The sequence below is a fragment of the Cebus imitator genome, unplaced genomic scaffold (assembly GCF_001604975.1).
Source record: "Cebus imitator isolate Cc_AM_T3 unplaced genomic scaffold, Cebus_imitator-1.0 Scaffold441, whole genome shotgun sequence".
NCBI classification, from domain to species: Eukaryota; Metazoa; Chordata; class Mammalia; order Primates; family Cebidae; genus Cebus; species Cebus imitator.
In genome coordinates, this window is record NW_016107756.1 from 835,466 (window position 1) to 847,992 (window position 12,527).

The following is a 12,527-nucleotide window of genomic DNA, read 5'->3' on the forward strand; positions in this document are numbered from 1 at the left end:
AGAGAATAACCAAATTGATGCAATAAAAAACGATAAAGGGGATATCACCACAGATTCCACAGAAATTCAAACCATCATCAGAGATTATTACAAATAACTCTATGCACATAAACTAGTAAACCTGGAAGAAACGGATAAATTCCTGGACACTTGGCTCCTCCCAAGCCTAAACCAGGAAGAAGTCGAAACCCTGAACAGACCCATAACAAGGTCTGAAGTGGAGGCAGCAATTAAGAGCCTACCACCCAAAAAAAGTCCACGTCCACACGGGTTCACAGCCAAATTCTACCAGACATACAAAGAGGAGCTGGTACAATTTATTCTGAAACTATTCCAAATAACCCAAAAAGAGGGAATTCTTCCCAAATCAGTTTATGAGACCAACATCATCCTGATACCAAAACTTGGCAGAGACTCAACAAGAAAAGAAAACTTCAGGCCAATATCCATAATGAACATAGATGCAAAAATCTTCAACAAAATACTGGCAAGCCGATTTCAATGGCACATCAAAAAGCTTATCCACCATGATCAAGTAGGATTCATCCCGGGGATGCAAGGCTGGTTCAACATACACAAGTCTATAAACGTAATTCCCCACATAAACAGAACCAAAGACAAAAACCAAATGATTATCTCGATGCAGAGAAGGCCTTTAACAAAATTCAACAGCGCTTTATGCTAAAAACCCTCAATAAACTAGGTATTGACGGAACGTATCTCAAAATAATAAAAGCTATTTACAACAAACCAACAGCCAATATCATACTAAATGGGCAAAAACTGGAAGCATTCCCTTTGAAATCTGTCACTAGGCAAGGATGCCCTCTCTCACCCCTCCTATTCAATATAGTACTGGAAGTTCTAGCCAGAGCAATCAGGCAAGAAAAAGAAATAAAGGGTATTCAAATAGGAAAGGAGGAAGTCAAATTGTCTCTGTTTGCAGACAACATGACTGTATATATAGAGGACCCCATTGTCTCAGGCCAAAATCCCTGAAACTGATAAGCAACTTCAGCAAAGTCTCAGGATACAAAATCAATGTGCAAAAATCACAAGCATTCCTATATACCAATAACAGACTTAAAGAGAGCCAAATCAAGAACAAACTGCCATTCACAACTGATACAAGGAGAATAAAATACCTAGGAATACAACTAACAAGGAACGTAAACAACCTCTTCATGCAGAACTACAAACCACTGCCCAGTGAAATAAGAGAGGACAGAAACAGATGGAGAAACATCCCATTATCATGGTTAGAAAGAATCAATGTCATGAAAATGGCCATACTGCCCAAAGTAATTTACAGATTCAACGCTATCCCCATCAAGCTACCAATGACCTTCTTCACAGAACTGGAAAAAAAACACCTTAAACTTCATATGGAACCAAAAGAGAGCCTGCATAGCCAGGTCAATTCTAAGCAAAAAGAACAAAGCAGGAGGCATCACACTACCGGACTTCAAACTATACTACAAAGCTACAGTAATCAAAACAGCATGGTACTCATACCAAAACAGAGATATAGACCAATGGAACAGAACAGAGGCCTCAGAGGCAACACAACATATCTACAACCATCTGATCTTTGACAAACCTGATAAAAACAAGCAATGGGGAAAGGATCCCATGTTTAAATATGGTGTTGGGAAAACGGGCTAGCCATGTGCAGAAAGCAGAAATTGGACCCCTTCCTGACACCTTACACTAAAATTAACTCCAGATGGATTAAATACTTAAACATAAGACCTAACACCATAACCCTAGAAGAAAATCTAGGCAAAACCATTCAGGACATAGGCGTAGGCAAGGACTTCATGACCAAAATACCAAAAGCATTGGCAACAAAAGCCAAAATAGACAAATGGGACCTAGTCAAACTCCACAGCTTCTGTGTGGGAAAAGAAACAGTCATTAGAGTGAATCAGCGACCAGCAGGATGGAAAAAAAATTTTGTAGTTTACCCATCTGACAAAGGGCTGATATCCAGAATTTACAAAGAGCTAAAACAGATTTACAAGAAAAAAAAAAAGCCCATTCAAAAGTGGGCAAAGGACATGAACAGACGCTTTACAAAAGAAGACATACATGAGGCCAAGAAACATGAAAAAATGCTCATCATCACTATTCGTTAGAGAAATGCAAATCAAAACTACGTTGAGATACCATATCATGCCAATTAGAATGGCAATCATTAAAAAATCTGGAGACAACAGATGCTGGAGAGGATTTGGAGAAATAGAAACACTTTTACATTGTTGGTGGGAGTGTAAATTAGTTCAACCATTGTGGAAGACAGTGTGGCGATTCCTCAAGGACCTAGAAATAGAAATTCCATTTGACCCAGCAATCCCATTACTGGGTATATATCCAAAGGATTATAAATCGTTCCGCTATAAGGACACCTGCACATGAATGTTCATTGCAGCACAGTTTACAATAGCAAAGACCTGGAACCAACCCAAATGCCCATCGACGATAAACCAGACAGGGAAAATGTGGCCCATATACACCATCGATTATTATGCAGCCATCAAAATGATGAGTTTGTGTCTTTTGTAGGGACATAGATGAACCTGGAAACCATCATTCTCAGCAACCGACACAAGAACAGAAAATCAAACACTGCATGTTCCCACTCATGGGTGGGTGTTGAATAATGAGAACACATGGACACAGGGAGGGGAGCACTACACACTGGGGTCTATTGAGGGGAAATAGGGGAGGGACAGCAGGGGGTGGGCAGTTGGGGAGAGAGAGCATGGGAAGAAATGCCAGATATAGGTGATGGGGAGGAAGGCAGCAAATCATGCTGCCACATGTGTACCTATGCAACAATCTTGCATGTTCTTCACGTGTACCCCAAAACCTAAAATGCAATAAAAAAATAAAAACAGGCCGGGCGCGGTGGCTCAAGCCTGTAATTCCAGCACTGTGGGAGGCTGAGGCAGGTGGATCACGAGGTCAAGAGATCGAGACCATCCTGGTCAACATGGTGAAACCCCGTCTCTACTAAAAATACAAAAAAAATTAGCTGGGCATGGTGGCGCGTGCCTGTAATCCCAGTGACTCAGGAGGCTGGGGCAGGAGAATTGCCTGAACCCGGGAGGTGGAGGTTGCGGTAAGCCGAGATCGCGCCATTGCACTCCAGCCTGGGTAACAAGAGCGAAACTCAGTCTCAAAAAAAATAAATAAATAAATAAAAATAAATTAAAAAAAAAATAAAAACAACTAAAAATATACACCCTCTATTTGTCCTCTGTTATAAAAAAATATACACACTCTCACAATACTGTGTTATAAAAAATACACACCCTGTATTTGTACTGTTATAAAAAGTATACACTCACAATACTGTTATAAAAAGTATACACTGTATTTTTACTCTGTTATAAAAAATATACACACATTATTTGTACTCTGTTACAAAATATATACACCCTGTATTATTACTCTTTTGTAAAAAAAATACACACTTTGTACTCTGTTATAAAAAATATACAATCTGTATTTGCACTCTCTTATAAAAAATATACACACTCTCACAATACTGTTATAAAAAGTATACACTCTGTATTTTACTCTGTTATAAAAAATATACACACATTATTTGTACTCATAAAATATATACACCATGTATTTTTACTCTTTTGTAAAAAATATACACACACTATTTGTACTCTGGCATAAAAAATATACACCCTGTATTTGTACTCTAAGAAATATATACCGCATATTTGAACTCTGCTTTAAAAAATATACACTCTATTTCTACTCTCTTATGAAAAATATGCATGCTGTATTTTCACTGTTATAAAGAATATACACCCTCTATTTGTACTCTGTTAAAAATATACATGCTGTATTTGTACTCTGTAATAAAAAATATATTCACTAAATTTGTACTCAGTTATAAAAAATATACACTCTCAAAATACTCTTAAAAATATACACAATTTGTACTCACAAAAAACATACATACTCTCAAAATACAATGTTATAAAGAATATAAACACGTATTTGCAATGTTATAAAAAAATATACACGCTGTTTTAAAAAATATACATGCTGTATTTCTACTCTGTTATAAAAATACACACACTCTCAAAATACTGTTATAAAAAATGTATGCAATCTATTTGTACTCAATTATAAAAAATATACAGATTCTCAAAATACCATTTTATAAAAAATATATGCTGTTTTTACTAAGGTATAAAAAATATATACACACAATAGTCTGTTATAAAAAATATACACCCTGTATTTGTACTCTGTTATAAAAAATATAAACACTCTCACAATACTGTTATTAGAAATATACACCCTATATTTGTACTCTGTTATAAAAAATATACACCCTGTATTTTTACTCTGTTGTAAAAAATATACACACACTATTTGCACTTTTATAAAAAAATATACACCCTGTATTTGTATTCCATTATAAAAGATATACACTCTATTTGTACTCTGTTATAAAATATATACACATTCCATTTCTGCTCTGTTATAAAAAATATTCACACTCAACTTGTACTCAGTTATAGAAAATATACACACTCTCAAAATACTCTTATAAAAAATGTACACACCCTATTTGTACTAAGATATATAAGATACACATCCTCTCACAATACTCTATTTGGACTCTGTTATACAAAATATATACACGGGGTTTTTTTGCCAACACCATCTATTAAATAAAGATTACTTTCCCCATAGCTTGTTTTTGTCAGGATTGTCAAAGATCAGACGGTTGTAGATGTGTGGCATTACTCCTGAAGTCTCTGTTCTCTTCCATTGAGGTATAACCCTGTTTTGGTACCAATACCATGCTGCTATGATTCCTATAGACTTGTAATACAGTTAGAAGTCAGGAATATAGAAGTACATGGAGAGTGTGTATATATTTATAAATAAACATAAATATATACAAAATATAAAAATATTTTGTTATAAAAAATATACACGCATCTATTTGAATTCTGTTATATGAAGTATACCCACTCTCAAAAAATTCTGTTATAAAAAATATACATACTGAATTTGGCCTCTATTATAAAAAATATACACACTCTCTTCACTCTTCTATAAAAATATACACACTCTGTTTGTACTCTGTGTATACAAACTCTCAAAATAACCTGTTATAAAAAATATACACAGGCCGGGCGCGGTGGCTCAAGCCTGTAATCCCAGCACTTTGGGAGTCCGAGGCGGGTGGATCACGAGGTCAAGAGATTGAGACCATCCTGGTCAACATGGTGAAACCCCGTCTCTACTAAAAATACAAAAAAAAATTAGCTGGGCATGGTGGCGCGTGCCTGTAATCCCAGCGACTCAGGAGGCTGAGGCAGGAGAATTGCCTGAACCCAGGAGGCGGAGGTTGCGGTGAGCCGAGATCGCGCCATTGCACTCCAGCCTGGGTAACAAGAGCGAAACTCCATCTCAAAAAAAAAAAAAAAAAAAAAAAAAAAAAAAAAAAAAAAAAAAAAAAAAAAAAAAAAAAAAAAAATATATATATATATATATATATATATATATATACACAAACTATTTGTACTGTATTACAAAAATATACACCCTATATTTGTACTTTGTTATAAAAAGTATACACACTCTCTTCATACTCTGTAGTGAAAAATATACACTCTCAAAATTCTCTGTTATAAAAAATATACATACTCTAGAAATACTGTTAATAATATGCACACTCTCAAAATACTCTGTTATAAAAATATAAAACCTTCCAGAATACTGTTATAAAGAATATACAAATTCAAATTACTCTGTTATAAAAATATACACGATCTCAAAATACTTTTATAGAAAATATTCACACTCTCAAAATTCTGTTATAAAAAATATACACACTCTAATATATTGTTATAAAACATATACACACTCTCAATATACTGTTATAAAATATATACACACTCTCCATGTACTTCTATATTCCTGACTTCTAACTGTATTACAAGTCTATAGTAATCATAGCAGCATGGTATTGGTACCAAAGCAGGGTTATACCTCAATGGAAGAGAACAGAGACTTCAGGAGTAATGCCACACATCTACAACCGTCTGATCTTTGACAATCCTGACAAAAACAAGCTATGGGGAAAGTAATCTTTATTTAATAGATGGTGTTGGCAAAACTTGGTAGCTATACGCATAAAGCTTAAACTGGATCCTTCCCTTCACCTTTTACAAAAATTAACTCCAGATGGATTAAGGATTTAAACATAAGACATAACACTGTAAAAACCCTGGAAGAAAACCTAGGCAAAACCATTCAGGACATAGGCATATGCAAGGACTTCATGACTAAAACACCAAAAGCAATGGCAACAAAAGCCAAAATAGACAAATGGGATCTAATTAAACTAAAGATCTTCTGCACAGCAAAAGAAACTATCATTAGAGTGAACCAGCAACCAACAGAATGGGAAAATAATTTTTGCAATCTACCCATCTGATAAAGGGCTAATATCCAGAATCCACAAAGAACAAATTTACAAGAGAAAAAACAAGCCCATGAAAAAGTGAGCGAAGGATATTAAAAAACACGTCTCAAAAGGAGACATTTATGCAGCCAACAAGCATATGAAGAAAAGCTCGTCATCACTGGTCATTAGAGAAATGCCAATCAAAACCACACTGAGATACCATCTCACACCAGTTAGAATGGTGAGCATTAAAAAATCAGAAGACAACAGATGCTGAAGAGGATGTGGAGAAATAGGAATGATTTTACACTCTTGGTGGGAGTGTAAATTAGTTCAACCATTGTGGAAGACAGCGTTGCTATTCCTCAAGGAACTAGAACTAGAAATACCATTTGACCCAGCAACCTCATTACTGGGTATATACACAAAAGATTATAAATTATTCTGTTACAATGGCACATGCACACGTATGTTTATTCTAACACTGTTCACAGTAGTAAAGACTTGGAACCAACCCAAATGCCCATCAATGATACACTGGATAAAGAAAACCTGGATAAGAAAATGCACATATATACCATGGAATGCTATGCAGCTATAAAAATGAGTTCTTGTCATTTGCAGGAACGTGCATGAAGCTGAAAGCCATCATTCTCAGCAAACTGACACAAGAACAGAAAATCAAACACCAAATGTTCTCACTCATAAGTGAGTGTTGAACAATGAGAATGCATGGACACAGGGAGGGGAATATCACACACCAGGGCCTGTGGGGAGTCTGGGAGAGCTAGGGGAGGAATAGCAGGGGGTGGGAGGTTAGGGGAGGGATAGCATTAGGAGAAATACCTAATGTAGATGATGGGGTGATGGGTGCAGCCAATCACCATCACGTGTATACCTATGTAACAAAGCTGCACGTTCTGCACATGTACCCCAGAACTTAAAGTATAATAATAGAGAAAAAAAAAAAAAAGCATCCCATCAGGTCCGTTTAGCCAGAATCCCCCCAGGTGTTTCCTCTGAAGAGATTTCCCATCCACTGAACCCACCCTGTTCTCTGGCCATCAGTTCCCACTTGCCATTGCTGAATACAGAGTGAGCCCAATCTCTGTCCCCAGCTGCTGTGGCCCCGGTCAGACGCTGCCCCCCACCTTAAATAAAGTCTTACTGTCTTTCACATGCCATCAATAAAGTTTCAGCAGATCCACCACCTCCTAGCTGTGTGACCTTAGGCAAGTTATCTGACATGTCTGGGCCTCGGGATCCTCAACTGAAAAATGAGATGAATTCCACTCCATTGGACTACTGGGAGACTCAGTGAAAGAACTTCAACAAAGCATCAGGCCCAGAGCCTGGAGCCCACACAGCCTTGGTAGATGGCGGCTCCTTTCTCAGGCCATCTCATAGGCTGCCTCCTGGCCTCACAGGCTTCAGTCATCAACAGCTGGATTCCCAAACATCTAGAATGCACAGACCACCCATGGGCCTGTATTCCTCCAGACCTTCCAGGGCTGATTCGAGTTCATTGTTCATCAAGCGATGTATAAACTCTGTAATTATTGCTCCTTTCAATTATAAAATCAAGACGCGTTTACTAATTAAGGCTAAACAAAACTACAAAACCAATAAAACTCCAATGAATAGCATTAATTTAAAGCAGTGGATGATGTTTTGCAGATACCAAATGGGCGTCTAAGGTGAGGAAGGAGCAGCCACCAGGGCCCAGGTTCTCTGGAGCTCAGCACCTGCCCCGGGTGCCAAGCAGTGACTCGGCTCCCCGCTGCTTACCACCCAGGCCCTGTGACGCCTGTCAGGACGTTTCCCCATCCACCTAAGAATACAAATATTAGGCCAGTTGCAGTGGCCCATGCCTGTAATCCCAGCACTTTGGGAGGCCGAGGTGGGTGGATCACCAGGTCAGGAGTTTGAGACCAGCCTGCCCAACATAGTGAAACCCCGTCTCTACTAAAAATACAAAAACTTGGCCGGGCACGGTGGCTCACACCTGTAATTCCAGCACTTAGGGAGGCTGAGGCAGGTGGATCACAGGGTCAGGAGTTCAAGACCAGCGTGGCCAAAATAGTGAAACCCTGTCTCTACTAAAAATACAAAAATTAGCTGGGCATGGTGGCAAGCATCTGTAATCCCAGCTACTCAGGAGGCTGAGAGAGGAGAATCGCTTTAACCCCAGCAGATAGAAGTTGCAGTGAGCCAGGATCGTGTGCCACTGCACTCCAGCCTGGACGACAGAGTGAGCCTCTATCTCAAACATAGAAACAAAAAAATATATATATATAAAATTAGCCAGGCATGGTGGCAAGTACCACCTATAATACCAGCCACTCAGAAGGTTGAGGCAGGAGAATCAGTTGAACCCAGGAGGTGGAGGTTGCAGTGATCTGAGATGGCACCACGGCACTCCAGCCCGGAGGACAGTGCAAGACTCCACCTCAAAAGAAAAAAAAAAGAACAAAAGAAAAAATTAGCCGGGCATGGTGGCACGCACCTGTAATCCCAGCTACTCGGGAGCCTGAGGCAGAAGAATCACTTGAACCTGTGAGGCAGAGGTTGTAATGAGGGAAGATCATGCCACTGCACTCCAGCCTGGGAGACAGGAATAAAACGTGTCTCAAAAAATAATACATAAATAAAATGAAAACATACAATTTTTTAAATTCTTCCAGAGACCACTAAGAACTCTCCTCCCCACCATGTATCTGTGGTTCCACATTTGGGAAGCACTAAACCAGTACAGTTGGGTGCGGATTCTTTTACCTGATTGGTATTTGCATCCACCGTCAGGGCAGGGCTCAGAGAGAAGGCGAAGGAGGTGACAAGCACTCCAGGACTGGGGACACGGCGACACGGGATGGGTTCCAGAGGAGGAGGTGAGGAGGCCCTGTGGTGCAGGGCAGCAGGAGCCCAGCACACTGTGGAAAGAGGTGGCCTCAGATGAAGCCAGGGGACCACAGAGGCGTCACTGCCAGCCTGTCCTGGTCCGGGGAAGGCCACAGCACGGGCATTAGCGGGCCCTCGCTGACAATGCAGAGAGCCTTGAGGGTCACAGGAATGAGGGCCCACCCTACTCGGTACTAGCGTGCACCACGCTCTGTTCTCTCGTAAGGAAACTGACGCTGTTCCCTGGGGTTTCAAGTGCAGACGCTGAGGCTCCGTAAGATAAACCACCTGGGCTGGGTCACAGCAGCCAGGGACACTACCTGATTTGAAGGTGAGCTACCTCTAGAGCCCATGCTCAGCCTGTCTGCAGAGAGGGCCATGGGTCTCCGCACTGGGCCTCCAGTCCCTCCTGCGTGAGCTGCTCGGCCCCCAACTCTGCCGCTGCCGCCCAGATCTTGCCAGCTCCTTCCCTCTCCCTAGTACGGAGAGCCTGGGCCTGATCCGAGGCAGCTGGGGCCATGACCCCCGAGTCATCTAGATGCTCAAATACTGAAATAACACCAGGATGGTAACAAATGCCCCGAGGTACTGCTTGCCCCAATGCCCTGAAGCCCCATCACTGCTCCAGCTCAGCTCCCCAAAGGTCCTCCGGCGCTTCCCACAGTCCAGCCGATAAAGGGTTCACGTCAGACCCAGCAGGGAGTCTTAGGAAGCCGCTGTAAGCGGGGGCCTGGCTCCTGTCTGCTTTCAATATCCCCCCTGGTCTAGGAGGCCTGGGGAGCAGGGACCTGAAGTCTGGCTGAACTCCCAGCCCGCTCAGCCCCAGGGAAGGTGGCACCCCCTTTGGACCCCACAAGAGAGGGCACCAAGCACAGCAGCTGCCTCCAGGCCACGTTCAGCCAGGGACCAGGGCACCCAGGGATAATGAGGGATGAGCCTAGAGGACCCGGTACTGCCTTCACCCTCAAACACATTCCCAGGCCCTGTACCTGTGGAGGCAGGAGGCCAAGCTAGAGAGGAGCAGGATCCGGTCCTCCTGAGGGAGTCCCAGTCAGGTGGGGCCCCCAGAATGCGTCAGGGGGAGAGCTCTGAAGGTGCCTGCCGGAAGACTCCAGCAGGAATGGAGGCAGAACAGCAGAGCCAGGGATGGCCGGAATGGATTCTTGAAGACGACCAGGTGTTCTGCAGGAAGGTGGAGGTGATGGAGGAGGGAGAAAGGGGCCACAGCTGGGAGGCAGAGCTGACCTCCTCCACCTGAGGCCAAGAGAGCAGCTGGGGCTGGCTGCAGTCAAGGGACTGAAGAAGGTTGGAGTGGCCTGCAGGGACAGGTCACGGAGGGCCCAGACCCAAACCAGGGCGCTGTGACATTAAGGTGAAGGTCACCGAGAGCAGCCGGGTGATGACAGGGGCCTTGTGGTTCAGAACGGTCCCTACACAAGTCCCCTCACAGGTGGGAGGGAGGAGAGGCTGCACTGAGGAGCAGAACCCTGTGTGTCCCTGCACAAAAGCTGGAGGCAGGGATGAAGGAGGCTGGGCCAGAGCCAGCAGCACCATCTCCTGTCCCCTGCTCAGGGAGGGTGGTGGGGCTGCCTCTCCCAGCAGCCTCTGCCTCTCTCCTCCCCGTCCCCCTTCTTGCAGAGATCACATGTGACTTCACATCTCCTGGGTTGTGGAGGGCTCTGTTGTGGGCTCCAAGGGGAGGGGCCCACTGGGGCCAGGGAGTGGCCCGGAACAGTCCCTGGGTAGAGTTTGGGCAGGCTGATTTTTAGGGAAACCTGCTGCCCTCTGCAGGACAGTTCTAGAACCACATCTGCTCAGGGGCCCTGGGTCTCGGCTTCAGAGAGTGGGAGCTGATCCCAAAACACCGTGTGGGCCCCAGTGCCACCCTCATCATGACAGCTGCCCAGCCCGCCCAGCGTGCATCTTGGGGACCTCACTTATCCCCGCCCAGCCTGGTGAGGAGCTGTTGGTATCTGTTCGTAGTTGAGGCTTGGAGAGGAGAGAAGGCGCCCAAGAACACCAGCCGGGAAGGGACGGAGCCAAGGTTCAAATCCAAGTCTGTGCATCCATGCCCGGCACCCTCCCGCTGGCCCACGTGCCTTCCTGACCACCCATCCTCATCGCCAGGGCTCGGCCGTCTGAACAGGGGTTGCAGTTTGCCCAGACCCAGGATTTTCACTACCCATCCCCCTCTGTCTCGCTCTTTTCTCCCTGGCACTCATGCGACGTTTGTCCTCTGTTTGCTTCTCTAGGGCCTGCCCCCTCGCTCCAGCTAGAGTATCAACTCCAAGGGGACAGGGGTCTTATCCTCCTGGTTCACTGTGCGGGTCCAGTTCCCGGAGCAGAGCTGGCCCAAAGGAGGGCCGTGAGTCCTGGGTCAAGGAAAACGTCCTCTCCCATAACTGCCTGCTTCCAGCAATGTCTCCCCAGGAGACTGTCAGCTCCTCCAGATGGTTCTGGTACCTGCTGTGCCTTCCTGCTGGGGCTTAGTCTCCCCACAGAGCAAGCTGCGGCTTTCCACGAGGTAGCTCTCTTGTCACATGGGCTCTGGAGTACTGAGCCCAATGCTGAGGTACTGAGTACTGGAGGTACTGGGCCCAAAGCTGAGCCGGGTCTGCCCTCCAGGCCGGGCAATTCTGTCCTTGGCCTCCCTCAGCCCGTCCAGCTGCCCTCTGACTCAGCCTTCTCCACCCACTCCCCAGCCAAGGACTGAATGCTGTGTCTTCCAGCTAGCCCTCACAGTTACAAACCTTCTCCTTTTCCACTGTGCACACTCTTACTTAAAAACCACATGAACCCAAGAAACTGCCTCCTTCATTTACAAGTGAAGATGCAAGGTGATCACCACGTGGGGGCAGTGCAGTGACTCCAGAGGCCCCTTTACAGCCCCCCAGGCCCTGAGGCCACCACGGTACCTGTGGTTAACAGGCGCTGGGTTTTAGCAGCAATTCCTCCTTAGGTAAGAGGTCACGTGTGATGATCTGTAAGTGGATACTGTTCTGCCCATCTTCAAGGTAAGAAGACTTTAGGCCACGGACTTGCCCATGTTCCCACACAAAGTCAGAGACCAGGAGGCTCAGGGCCAAACCAGGAGGCCTGACCACATTGTCATCCACCACATCATACAGCCACAGAACTGACCAGGACAACCAAGATGGCAAGGCTGGGGGAGGGT